Raw genomic sequence first — 14,888 nt, 5'->3', positions numbered from 1 at the left:
CCCACAATGGGGATGATTGTACAAATAATTTACTGTATGACTATGGTTACTATTCTGATTTCCTTGGGCAGTTCTAAATAAAGTATCATAAACTGGATTAAAATAATAGAAATCTATTCTCTCATAGTTATGGAGGCTCAAGGTCTGAAATCAAGGAGTCAGCAGTGTCATGCTCCCTCTGAAGGCTCTAGGGAAGAATCCTTGCTGTCAGCATTCTTTGGTGTTCCCTAACTTGTAGCTGTATCATTCCAATCTCTTGCTCTGTTGTCATATGTTCTCTTCCCTATGTGTCTTCTCTGGCAGTGTTTCTGATGATATGAGATTCTCAAAAACCTTGTCAGTTTTTCATGCAATTAACAAGGGTGTAAGCCATCCAGATGAGAGCCTTCAACAAATCTTTCCTGGATAAGATTGTTTTTATTCTTGGCTTCTGTTAAGACGGTTCATTGAATCCACTGAATACAAGCTTATTAAAAAAAAAAAAAAAAAAAAAAAGGTATGCCCTGCAAGATTGGGATTTCAATTTGTGTTGTTTTAGCAAATTGTAAGATGAGTTTCTGGGTTTAGTTTTCAGAAACCTCAGCTTTTCAGCTATAGGAGGTAAGAATTTCTTTCAGGACAGATATTGAACTTTTTCGGTCATTTGTGCTGTAGGTGAGCTGGGAATTTGAAGCTCTGAAAGCATCCTTTTCTTTCCCCATTTCCTCCAGTGCAGTTTGGACCAATGAGTCACTCATTAGACAACAACATTCTAAGGTCCCAGGTTCGATTCCGATCAAGGGCATGTACATTGATTGCGGGCACATCCCCGGTGGGGGGTGTGCAGGAGGCAGCTGGTTGATGTTTCTCTCTCATCGACGTTTCTAGCTCTCTATCTCTCTCCCTTCCTCTCTGAAAAAAATCAATAAAATATATTTAAATAAAAAGATAAAGAATGTTTCTTTTTTCCTTCATTTAAATTTTAGTTTTTTGTGGAACACGTAACATGAGATCTACTCTCTTAACAAATATTTAATTGTACAGTACATTATTGTTGACTATAGACACCATGTTGCACAGTGGATTTCCATAGTTTATATATTGTGCTTTTGAATGTTAGTTTGATTTTTCTTAGTATTTCTCTGTCCTCTAAAAGAAAATTTTATTTCTAAAACAAAAGACCAGAATTCATCTCTGTTATGTTAATACAAGCTAGTAAAGATTGTTTTATCTATAGGAAAACACACAGCAAATCATGCTATGTGATGAAGTTCAGTGTAGGGGGATCTGAAACTTTTAGGAATTAGGCCAAGTGATACCAGTTCTCAAGGGCCCTTCTCGGGAATAATAAATCCTGAAGCTACAGAAAGAATCAGTTTGTTCAAAAATGACATAGTTATAACATTTCTTTTGCAAGGAGTGAGCTAAGAGTTAGGGTATTTCTCTTCTAAAAAAAAAAAAAAAAAAAAAAGAGGTAAGTTACCATAAGCACTTTGCCCAGCCTTTGATTTGCCTCTGGGGTTCAAGGTTGATGGGTCTTCTCTTTGGTTGTGAAGGCTCCTATGTATTTTTGGTATAATGTAAGTTTATATAAAAACATTATTCCATCTCAAGTCTCAATTATTTATGAAAAAGATACTCAGCAATATCAATCAATTAATAGTAATTTAAAAACATTGGTCTCATTTCTATTATAAATATCTTTGAGGAACTCAATAATATAAATTACTTCTTTTATTATCTATTTTATCTTCAAAGAATGCTATAATCATAAACCTTAGCAAATAGGACTTCTTAATTACTAGATGTATGCTGAACATTCACATTATTTTATAGAGTTTGAAAATAAACTATGCTTTTGTAGTTCCTAAACATAAACAAACAATTTTAGGCAATATACATAATGGGCTTCTTTAAAAAAAAAAAAAAAGTAAATTCTTATCCCTGCTGATCAGCTCTGTAGAATTAAACAATTCACTGGGACTTAGTTTCCTCATCTATGATCAATAAAATGAAGCATCAGAATGAGCATTTGATTATATTTTCTCTAAATTGCCTTTTAGTGCAATCATTCTATAATTATTAGTAATATAGCTTCATTTCAATTTAAAATTTTCTCAGCAGTAAAACACTTACTGCTATTTTATAAATATGAGTTAGGCTTTTTAAGCTAGTGCTGCTAAAAAGGCAATGAGAACCCAATTTGGTGAAAGTGAACAAAAGTATTCAAATTTGACATATTGCCTTTATAAGTATTAATAAAGAATCAAACATTGTACAATTTCCCACTTGGCAAAGATTCTCAAATAGGAAAGTACAATTACTGTTTTTCATGCTTGCTACTTTTCTCTTTCCAATTACTGTATGAATCATTAGCACATAAAGAGAAGTCCCTTTTGAATGAGCAACTTAGAAACTTCCCTCTCTGTTTTATTCAAAGTAAGCTTTAATGACTTACTTTGAAGGAAAGACCTAAGGTAAATATTGCTGATGGCACTTCAGCATAAATGCTAAAAGTCAAAATTTTAAAGACAGATAATTTCTATAAAATCCATTAGTCAAAACTATATTTGGGACAGCATAAATTATAATTGAGAAAATATGTACATGGCCATTAAACTGATCCAAACATTATAAATGCAAAATCACTATAAGCTGCAGGAGTCTAATTCTTTGTGGGTGGAGAAAAAGGAAAGTGACATTCTTACTATAGTGATCTGGGAGAAATCACAATTACAGTATAGATAAAGAAGGACTATTTCCAAGCTATATAGGTTAATTTTTTGGCAGAGAGATTCTCTCTGAAGTAGTTAAGTTAAAGAGGCTTCTCCTGAATTAAAACAAGTTGATGAGCTCTGCTAAGGCTTTGGAGACTGTCAAAATTCTGCCAACAATGCATACTTGAAGTATTTGAAGAGGAAATAGTAAGCATCTCTTCAATAATCAAGCTCTGCTTTAAGAAATTCTCAATACCTAAATGAACAGAATTAATAAGTTGAATATAGTATATTTTAATGGCTAGGCAAGTTTTTAGAGTTTGAGAAAATGCTTTTCTTATTTTCCCACCTAAAGTCTTTATTATCATATTCTTTAAAGAAGAGTATAAACTTTGTAAAGTATAAGATTGTCTAACCACTATGCTGTACACCTGAAACTAATACAAAATTATACTGAATGTAAACTGTAACTAAAAATAAAAAGTCATAGGGATATAAAGTATAGCACAAGGAATATAGTCAATAATATTTTAATAGCTATGCATAGTGTCAGATGGGTATTAGACATATAGATGACCACTTCTTAAATTATATAAATATCTAATCACTATGTTGTATACCGCAAACTAATGTCAATTGTAATCCTTTCTAATAAAAGAGTAATATGTAAATCGACCATCACTCCAACACACAAGATGGCCACACCCATGTGGTCAAAGATGGCTGCCCTCATGTGGACACAAGATGGTCACCACAAGATGGCCAGCAGGAGAGGGTAGTTGGGAGGAACCAGGCCTGCAGGGGAGGACAGTTGGGAGGCAACCAGTCCTGCAGGGGAGGCCACTTAAGAGCAACCAGGCCTGTAGGGGAGGGACAGTTAGGGGTGACCAGGCGATCAGGAGAGGACAGTTAGGGGCAACCAGACTGGCAAGGGAGGGCAGTTAGTGGTTACCAGGCCAGCAGGGGAGGGCAGTTGGGGGCAAGCAGGCCTTCAGGGGAGGGCAGTTAAGGGTGACCAGACTGGTAGGGAAAGGCAGTTAGCGGTGACCAGTTTGGCAGGGGAGAGCAGTTAGGGGTGACCGGGCCAGCAGGGGAAGGCAGTTGGGAACAACCAGGCCAGAAGGAGAGGAGAGTTAGTGGTGACAAGGCTAGCAAGGGAGGGCAGTTAAGGGCAATCTGGCTGGCAGGGAAGCAGTTAGGCATTGATCAGGCTGGCAGGGGAGTGGTTAGGGGGTGATCAGGCTGGCAGGCAGGCAAGTGGTTAGGAGCCAGCGGTCCTGGATTGTGAGAGGGATGACTGATTGCCCGTTTAGGCCTATCCTGGGGATTCTTTGAGGGGTCACAGATTGGAGAGGGTTCAGTCTGGGCTGAGGGACATGCCCCACTCCATGTATAAGTTTCATGCACCGAGCCTCTAGTTAAAAAATAAAAGATTATAAAAAAAGAAAATTAATTCTAAAAAACACTTTGATCAATAAAATCTGGGGAGGGACTTTGATCAATAAATCTGGGAAGGGAGGGGTAAGAAAAGAGCAAAAGTAAAGGAAAAAAGAGAAAAGAGTGAAGAAAAGAAAAAACAACTAGCAATTGATGATACCATAATTACACACACACACACACACACACATATATATATATAATGAGGGCATCTCTACCTCCCCCTGCTCCTGAGGGACAATCAGACCAGCAGCCACCACTTGCACCTACTGATGGCACCATCCTTGCTTGCACCTGCTGCTTGTGCTGGCCCCAATCACTCCATGCCATAGGGGCTGACGCCGTCAGCATGTGGGGGCAGCAGTGGTGACAGTGGGAGCAGGGCTGCTGGCAGACAGAGGATCTGGGGCCACAGTGGGAGGGACCAGGTTGGAGCACAAAGGATGGGCCAAGACCCTCCCCTGTCCCTACTGTATCCTCGTGGCCCACAGTTCCTTTAAAGTGCATGAATTTGTGCACTGGGCCCCTAGTAATAAAACAAAATACTGCCACTTCTTAGTGGCGATGTTTCATTAAAGTATATTTTAACAGTATATAAAAATCATCTCAAAACAAAATGAAACCCTTTCACCCAGTTTTGAAAACTAGAGAAAACCATACTAATGAATGTAGATGCTCTCATATTTTATTTTCAAATCTTTGAGCTACATCAGAGCTATTTGTTAATGAACAGATTAAGTGCCAATTTGATCTTAACATTAGGAAGTTCATTGTACCCTGTTGCCTCTCTCATGCAATATATTAACATGCACCAGGTGGCAGTCAGAAAGCATATAAAAGCTGGTAATTCATGAATTAAAAAAACAAAAACAACAGAACCTCTTGTGTCTCAAAATTCAATTATTTTGATTAAGAAAAATTAATCACTAAAATCAAGTCTACAGAGCAAGAACCAAAAGCATCATAACCCTTCAAAAAATTTGTTAAACATTTTTATTTAATTTTTTTTTATATTTTCCCTCATCTCCATATTATCTCTTTGATTTTTTTAAATGTCTGATTTACCCAAAATTTAATCTTTGTTATGTTAAAGTTAAAATGAAACTTCTAACTCCCTTTAGTCTCTTAAGTCTGTCACCGTTTTTGTTTGATTATTTGTATTCCAAAGTCCCTATGTTTTTAGTCTACTTTTCACAGGCTTACATGTGTGGTGAGACATGGTTGTTACTCCTACTCCTTCCCCACTTTCAGCTATCAAGTCTTCAAAATGACACACCTATAAGATGTTTACAACTATACCCCACCAATTAACAGAACTGGATCAACTGTTTAGAGAGTTATCCTTCTCATATACCATTTGTACTAAAACTATATCAGATCACAGGTCTCAACTATGGGTTATGAAGATGATAAGGGATAAGATTAAGTACCATGGGAGTGATTTAATGAACTTGGTCTGCCATAATAAAATACTGTAGACCAGTGGCTTGAACCACAGAAATTTAATCCTCATAGTTCTGGAGGTTGGAAGTCTAATATCAGGTTGGGGTCTGGTGAGAGCTCTTGTCCTGGTTTGCAACTAGCCACCTACTCAACTCCAGTCTCATCCTCTTCTTGTAAGGGCATTAACCTGATCATGGGGCCACCACCCTCAGGATATTATCTAAACCTAATTATCTCCCAAAAGCCTCACCTCCAAAAACCATCACATTGGAGGTTAGGGCTTCAACATATAAATGTGGGGGGGATTACATTCAGTCCAGAACAGGGAGGAATGTAGAGGCAAGGGATTAAGAGTGTTAAATCAGTGGTTGTAATTGACCTAATTATTTTCTGTCTATGACTAAAGATACCCAAAGGATGGTGACTTTCATGGTGGTATCAACTAGTCTAATTGTTTTCAGTCTTCACCTATTGCTGACTCAATTCTACACACACACACACACACACACACACACACGGCCAGATTATTATGATCTCTGAACACATAATAATCTGGCCACTCAGTGTATATCCTATATAATAAAAGGCTAATATGCAAATTGTTCCCTTGACCAGGAGTTCGGCCAACCGACCATGTCCCCTCCCCCTGGCCAGGCTGGCTGTACCCTACCCATGCACGAATTCATGTTCTGGGCATGAATTCATACCACCCACACACACTCTGAGTGGCTAGATTATTATGCATTCAGAGTTCATAATAATCTGCCCACTCAGTGTATGTGTGTGCTTCATTTTTATTTATTTATCTTTATTTTATTTAAAAGTATATTGTTGAAAGTATTACCGATAATTAATATGTCTAGAATGGGGGCAGAATATTGTTTGTTTGTTTTACATCTTTAGGTGATGCTAAAGTCAAGTCAGGGTTGAGAACCAGTGATTTTACCTTGAAGGGACATCATTTCAATTATGGCTTCTCTACATCAAACATGGTAAAAATATTTGAGATGCAATTTGTTATTGGCTCAGTGGGAAAAATGAGAAAAGGATTATAAATTCATTTGTTGGATTGTATTATCATTAAACTTTTAATGTATAAATTATTTGTAGGTCATATTAAGTAGAAGATTTTAAGTTTCAGAAGGTTAAATATAAAAAAGATAAAATTAAAATCTATAATTCTAAGGTAAGCATACTATATTCTGTTATTTTTTGTAGCCATTTGATCATTTTCTGCACTGTGGTGCTTTTTTTCTCATTCTCTTCAAATCATCTATCAGAATCATAATTCTTCTACATTAAACAGAAATCATTGTTTTGGGAATATGATATTAAAGTGATAAATTAAGATAGAAATGGGATCGGAACAAAAAAACCCCACAGATATGTTGATGCTGGAACCCAATAGATAGGTAATGAAGTCCAATTCAGTCAGTGAAAATAATCCATGGGACTCTAGATATACAATAGACTGGTCTAGGAAAAAGGTTGACTATAGCATGGTATTTCTCAAAGTAAATTTCCTCATTTCACCTTAATCACTTGAGATCTTTGATAAAATTCATATTTTATTTTCATCTAGAAATTCATGCACAGGTAGGGTCCCTATACCTGGCCTGTGATCAGGGCCAGTCAAGTTCCCTGCCTTCCCTCTCCTTCTTCTCTCACTGCCTGTGTGCCACCACTGTGCAGTCCTCTTCTCTCCCTTTCCCCCCCACCTTTCCACCTCCTTCCCCTGCTTCCTCAGCGCCCCACAGGAGCCTCTGCTTGCCCATCATAATCCATGCCACCCCCTGGTGGTCAGTGCATACATATCACAGCAAGGGGTTGATCTCCCGTTTTCCCCGTTCGAACTCCTGAGGAGATACTACATACATATTAGCCTTTTAGATATGTGGTAAAATGTGCATAACATAAAACATCTCAACCATTTTAAATGTACAGTTCAGTAGTGATAAATATACTTAGTGTTGTATAACCAATCTATAGAACTTTTTTAATTTTTGAAACTGAAAATCTAAACCCATTAAACAACAACTTTCAATATCTTCCTAACCCCTGCCCTTGGCAACACCCTTCTACTTTCTGTCTCTATGAATTTGCCTACTCTAGAGACCTCAAATAAATGTTAATTGAATCATATATTGTTTGCCATTTTGCAACTGGCTTCTTAGCATAATGTTCTCAAGGTCTTTCTCCATGTTGTAGTTTATGTCATAATTTCCTTCCTTTTTAAGGATAAATAATACCCTATTGTAGTATATATCACATTTTGTTTATCTATTCATCTGTTAATGGACATTTGAGCTTCTTCCACCTTTTGGCTTTTGTGAATAATGTTGCTATTTACATAGGGGTACACATAAGCTTTCAAGATTCTGCCATCAATTCTTTTGATATTACTCCTAAAGTGGGATTGCTGCATTATATTAAATTTTATATTGTTGGTTTCCACAAGATATAGGAATTTGCATATTAACATATTTGGCCCAGGTGATTCTTAGATTTTGTAGTTTGAGAAGCACTGGGTTTATATGTGAACAATTTCAGGTGTCAATTATAACCAAAATATTTCTAAGCTAACACTGTTAATATGTCTGTTAGTGAGATACAGTGCTAAAAGATTATGGAGTGGGAGGAGTAGCATATTTGGAAGATGGTTGTGATTGATTTAGGAAAAAACAGATGTCTTTCTTACTTAACAGAACCTCCAAATTGCCTCCTGTCTCAATTTGCCTCTATACACTTAATCACTTGACATTGATAATTTCCTATATGCCTGACTCTATTAAGTTCTGGGAATGTAAAGGTGAATGGAGGATTGTATTAGACACATAAGTCGATTTGCTGTCTTACTCAACTTTTCTTCTACATAACAGGCTCTCTCTTACTCCAGGAAAACTCCAGGCTCTGTGACACTAGCATTCCCTGGACCACAACAGACTGGATGAGAGCTGGACCTGCCCTAAGGACAATCAAATGACCAGAGGCTCCCTCTCCAGAATTTGAAGGACACATAATGGTTCTAGTCAGTATCTTGTGGTGATGACTGTATGAATTATCTCCACTGTTACTATCCTGGTTCAGATCACCTTCATCTGTCATGGGAACCACTGCAATAGCCTGCTACCTGGCTTCCCTTCTTTTGCTCTTTACCCCAAAATGACAGCCAAAGTAATGTTTTGCAAATATGAATAAGGTTTTGTTACATCAACACTTCAAGCTTTCCAGTGGTTTCCCAAGGCACCTAGAATAAACTCCAGACATACTAAATTTCTCTTAGGTCCCTGGTCATGCCTAGTTCATTTCTACTTTCAGGCTTTTCCTTTAGCTTGTATTTCCTTCTGGAATGTTTTGTGGGTTTTCTCTTCCCATGGCTATCTCCTTCTTGCCATTCACTCTCAATGCCACCTTCTCAGAGTCGCCTTTTCTGTTGACCCCATCTAGAAATCACGGAGGCACAGTTCCAACTGTGCTAATTCTCCCCCTGCTCTTTCTCTATTTGCCATTATTCTTGGTTCTTTGATGCTTTTTATTGCCAGTCTCACCAGACTAGAAAGTAAGTTTCATGAGAATAGGACCTAGGTGCTCCAATTCACTTCAGTATCCCTGGGGCCTACTACATTCCTCTGGCGGCATAATGGGATCTCAATAAATACTGAGAGAAGGAGCAAATGGTTGCATAAAGATGTAGTAACTCTGATAATGCACCACTGGCCACAGACTAGAAAATTTATCCAAGTGTATTCATTCTAATTGAACAGAGAATCTCACCAGGATAATGTTTCATTTTTTACCAATAAGTATGTATGATTTCCAGTTTTGTTCTGGCATTACTTATGTTAGGGAAGGAAAAGCCTTTTCAGTGTTCCATAGGAACTGCTTTAGACAGAAGAACTCTAGCAATGAGAGCTTGTCCTTCACTGATCTCCTAGGAGGAAAGGATGAATCACTTAACCTTGGGCGCTCTGGCTCTGGCTCTGAGGTTAATCAGATTAACCTTTCTGGCAGGGATCATACAGTTAACTAATCAATATCTATAAAGCATTTGGATAATGAACAAGGCCACAGAAATAATGACAGTAATAATCTTTCTTTCTCTGATACATGGTGTAAGCAAGGAAAAAGTGAAAAACAATTATTTATGCTATGGATATTTTTATGGTTATGTGCGATTACTTTACAACCTTTACATTATATATAATAGCTTATATTTTGCTCTTTGGGACATTGTTTCCTTTAAGGTGGCTATCCTAATACTATTTTCAAAAAAACTATTCATCCAGGTTGGAATGATTTTCTACCTTTCCCTTGTGTTCAGGTGACAAGTGCAATTAAAATTACTATAGACTGAAACCAGCCAGGTGGGTGTTCCATTCAGATTTAATTTGATGAAAATTGCTAGAATTTTGGCACTTTATTTCTAAAGGAGAGGAACCCATTCCTAGATGCCTGGTTGCCTTCTCCCATCCTCTGTGGTTGCACTAATATTGTAGAATGGCAATAATTTTAAACATTTGCTACCAAATGTAGGGCTTCCTCTAGGAAAACATTAAAGAAATGGATTTAGTGAGGTTTGGCCATCCTTTTCCTGCTTGTTAACTATTTTTTCCTACTATTTCCTTTCTATTTCCACATACTTACTACTCTAGTACCCAAGAGAGAAGTGCCACATAAACTCAACTCAAAAGAATACATGTTTTACATGTGCACCCATCCATGATGGTTTTTTAAGAATAAAGATAAAGAAACATTTAACCCAAAAGCCATGGATTACTAATGAAGCATCTGTGAAAAGGTATTTTGAGGAAGGTTTCTCGATCTTGTGAATGATATGACATATAATACCTTATTCTACCAACACTGTCATGGTTTAAAGCTGACCCTATTTCAAGTTCAATAAGTGTGTCAAAGTTGAATTCAAGACCACATTTCTCCTCTTTGATAGCACCATTTTTATATCTTCCAGAATGTCACTTTATCAAAAGCAAGAAAGAATGTTGTGCCTCACAGTACGTGCTGCTAGATTTCCCTTGCCCTTTTTTTTTTTTAGGAGAGTTGTAAATTGTGAAGTGTGACTGTTGGATGGAAGTTAGATTGAATAGAGTAGCAAGAGAGAAAAGACAGTAAGACTTACAATGACATGATGATAGAAAAAAAAATAAAATTTATAATATCCCTGATTTGAAAAGACACAAATATACCTGAAACTCTTGTTAGCTTCACAGAAGCTATAACCAAGATACAAATTTCTGAGGTGTTTTGTGCCCTTTAAAATATCTAGAAAGTGCTAAAATATCTATTGTTAACAAAAATGCTGAGAAAATAAAAATGCTGCAAAAATGACAAATTTGTCAGAATGTCATTGTGTTACAGAATTTCTAAGGAACTATGACTCAGAAAGAAGTGGACTATGCTTTTTAATGAATTAAACGTATCAGAGAAGTGTTCATCACAGCTGTCTGCATCTTTGATCGGGCTGTGTCCAGGTTCCCTTTCATAATTAGAAGAGCAAAAAGGAAAGCTCAGCCTTCGGAATTGTAGTTACTGGTTTCTTAAAAACAATAAAGGGCTGCTTCCATATATCCTCAGTGAACAGACTATAAAAGAGAAAATTGGTATACTAAAAAATGATAGTAGGGCTTAGGAGACAGGGACAGTGTGGTAGATTTGCTCAACAGTTATTTTGGCTCTAATCTTTTTAGAAGAAAAAGAGGCTAGAGAACATTTTTGTGTGTTTTTTCTTTCTTCTTCCAAGACGCTATGTTGTGAAAAATTGCATCTAACCAAAACAAAATACACACACAAAAAAATCCTGTATTAATAATGTAGACATTTATGTAAGGAAAATGGGTAAGCAGCAGAATCACAAAATGAGGGCAATAAGGGTTTGGTTCTGTTCTTTCTGTTCTAGAAAACTGCATTTCTAGAGAAGCCATATGTATAAAATAGTATGATATACAACAGGACACCTCCTCCTTACCTCATCTTCTCATCTTACTCATATTTCTTTATAGCATTTATCACAACCAGATGTATAAATTTAATGTGATTTACTTTCAATCCCCCTCTATTAGAATTTAAGCTTCATGATAGCAAGTACTTTGCCACTTTTCTTGACCTAGAGCCCACAACAGGGCCTGGCACATTGCGAGCATATCAAACTCATGGCCAGCTTAAGGGGCTTATGAAATATTTGTGGAAGGGGGTGGATGGATTGTTAAAAAATCATTGATACTGGGCATTACCAACCTCCCCATTATTTACCAAATGTAGTTTTAACTCTTTTACTTGAGACTCCAAACTATTTTCCCAGCATTCTTTCTCATTTATTTCCAAATAAATAGACAAACTGGAGTACGATATTTATTGTTTCCAAATATGTACTTTCATAGAGTGGGAAAATACTGGTTTTAGATTTAGATAAATTTCTAACAGTCATCTTTGTACATTAATGATTTTCATTTTCCATTAGGTTGACAATATGTGAGCCAGCGGTATGGAGCACTCCTTGTGACATAACAGGGAAGTCTCTGACCTCCGAAGCAGAGAGCCACAGAGAGCCTGCAATCTCATGTATATGTATAAGATGGTAGGAAGTAAAGAGGAAGTCCTCTTTTTGCTATTATGCTCAGCTCAGATGGGTTCATGTCATATTGGGTCTTCTTGGCATTGTGCGTTAAAAAAAACAAATCTGTCATTTCTTGTGGGCCATCTAATGGTCCAGGTAAAAAAAGGCTGTAAGAACAGCAATCTTATTCACTTGAAGTCAACAACTCACTTCAAATGTGAGGCATGTGATTTGTTATTCTCTTGTCCAAAGAGCTAGTCATCATTCTTCCACCTTTTGCCCATGAGCCCAGGGATTAAATGCACTATTTTGAAGCTGGAAGCCCCATCCCCAAGAAGTTACCAGTTTGGTGGTGCTTTTAGAATTTTCAGTTTTCAGAGCAGAGAGAGAAGAGGGGATGCTGGGGGAGAGAGGGATACCATGTAATACCTTAATCAATAAAGAAAAAATTTTAAAAAGAATTTTCAATTTTCTACCACATGTCCTGGAGTGGTTGGTTCAACCTCAACAAAATAATCATACCCTGAATCTTACCCAGTTTCCCAGGGTTCTCAAAGCCTGCTTGAATTCTGCCTTGGCATGATTGACAGCATGACTGATAGTCTCTGTTTCTCTACAACATTTCCCTGCACCCCATGATGCATAACAGGCAAGACAAAACAATAGCCCCAAGTATCTTTACAATTTTCTATGATACTGTAGTTCACACTGATCTACAGTCCCATTATAAGAAGTAAAATTACAAAATCTGGAGCTGGTCATGTTAGAGCAATGATGAGTTTGGTCTCGGAAACTTTTTTTTTTTTAATTTCTTTATTGATTAAGTATCACATATTTGTCCTTATTCCCCCATTCCCAACCCCACCCCTCCCCACCCATGTCCCCACCCCCTGTTGTCCTTGACCACTGGTTAGGCTCATATGTATGCACACAAGTCCTTTGGTTGAGCTCTCCCCTTTAACCCTACCCTCCCCCACACTCCCTCTGAGGTCTGACAATCTGATCCATGCCTCCTTGTCCCTGGGTCTGTTCTTGTTCATCAGTCTATGTAGGTCTGGGAAACTTGAATGTTAAGATTTCTTCTCATTCTTTCTAGTCATTTAGGGGGACCTCATCCAACATGTGATTCCATCTACTACCTCTATCTGCCTTTGCTCTCACTGTTATATGTTCATGGGAACCACCAGGGGTAGTAGGGTTTGGCGAGGACATTCAGGCTCCTGGATGATTCTGGATTGCAATCAAGGTTGAGAAACATTGTTTAATGTAATTTTTTTTTAAAATCCTCACCCGAGGATATTTTTCCATTGATTTTGAGGGAGAGTAGAGGAGAGAGGGAAAGACAGAGAAACATTGATGTGAGAGAAACACATTGACTGGTTGTCTCCTGCAGAAGCCCTGACCAGGGCCAGCGCCTGAGAAGCTTGCAACCAAGGTATGTGCCCTTGACCAGAATCAAACCTGGGACCTTTTGGTCTGCAGGCCGACGCTCATCCACTGAGTCAAATTCGCTAGGGCTTGTTCAAAGTAATTTGATAACCATTTCAAACTGCTTGGGTGCCTCCAGTTGGATATAAATTATAACTGGAAAATTTTATTACATAACATTTACATTGTCAAGCCCTATCTTATGAACTTTTATGTGTTAATTCATTTACTATTCACAATAACACAATAGGAAAGGCACTATTATAATCACCCCCTTTGATAAAAAGTCTCTACTTGTTACTGTTCTGCACTGCCCCTTCATTCCAAATAATTCAAAAATGTAATCAAATGCAGCACATTCATATCTCATTTTTTTCTCTTTCATAACCCATTAAATGTACTATTCTCTAATACCCTTTACCCTGCTGAATGGCACCAGGATCCACACAGTTGCAAGATCAGAACCCTAGGACCGTGATCAGCAAACTGCGGCTCGCCAGTCACATGCGGCTCTTTGGCCCCTTGAATGTGGCTCTTCCACAAAATACCACAGCCTGGGCGAGTCTGTTTTAAAGAAGTGGCGTTGGAAGTTTAAGTTTAAAAATTTTGGCTCTCAAAAGAAATTTTAATCGTTGTACTGTTGATATTTGGCTCTGTTGACTGATGAGTTTGCCGACCACTGCCTTAGGAGATGTAACTAGCTCTTCCATTCTCTAGTGATTGCTCATTTGATTTTTTTTTTTTATTCCATCTCCATAATACCCCTAGGAATGAATGATTCCCGCCCCCCCCCCCCCCTTTTTTGTTTTTGTTTTGTTGCTGGCCCTGCTTTAATTTAGGCCAGTGTTGCTTTTTTTTTTTTTTTTTTTTTTTTCCTGAGTCACTGCAACATTTTTAAACTGCCTTCATTCTATACATTGTAGTTCTTTGTAAAACCCCATGAACCATTCACTGCTTAATAACTTTCAGCTATTTCTCAGAGTCTTCCTGCTAAAATTAAAACTCTCCAACTGCATTCAAAATTTTCCTGGGTCTGCCCCTCCGGCCACCATTCCTCCTATAAGCCCATTTCCACTCCTGCCACCCCCATTCACTCTCTCCTGGCTCATTGAATTCCTGGAAACCCTGCCCGACCGGTCTGTCCTGCTCCACTCAGGGCCTGTGCCCACGCTCCTCCCTCCCTCATGCTGCTGCCCGTCTAGTGCAAACACACAGTAAGGTGACCAGATGTCGCGATTTTTAACCATTTGTCCCGCGTCCTTGAGGCGTTTTTAAAAAGCCCCGATTTTTAGAAAGAATCTTTGAAAAGCGGG

The sequence above is a fragment of the Pipistrellus hanaki genome, assembly GCF_964339955.1.
Source record: "Pipistrellus hanaki genome assembly, chromosome: 10".
Classification (NCBI taxonomy): domain Eukaryota; kingdom Metazoa; phylum Chordata; class Mammalia; order Chiroptera; family Vespertilionidae; genus Pipistrellus; species Pipistrellus hanaki.
This window is presented reverse-complemented; position numbering follows the sequence as displayed.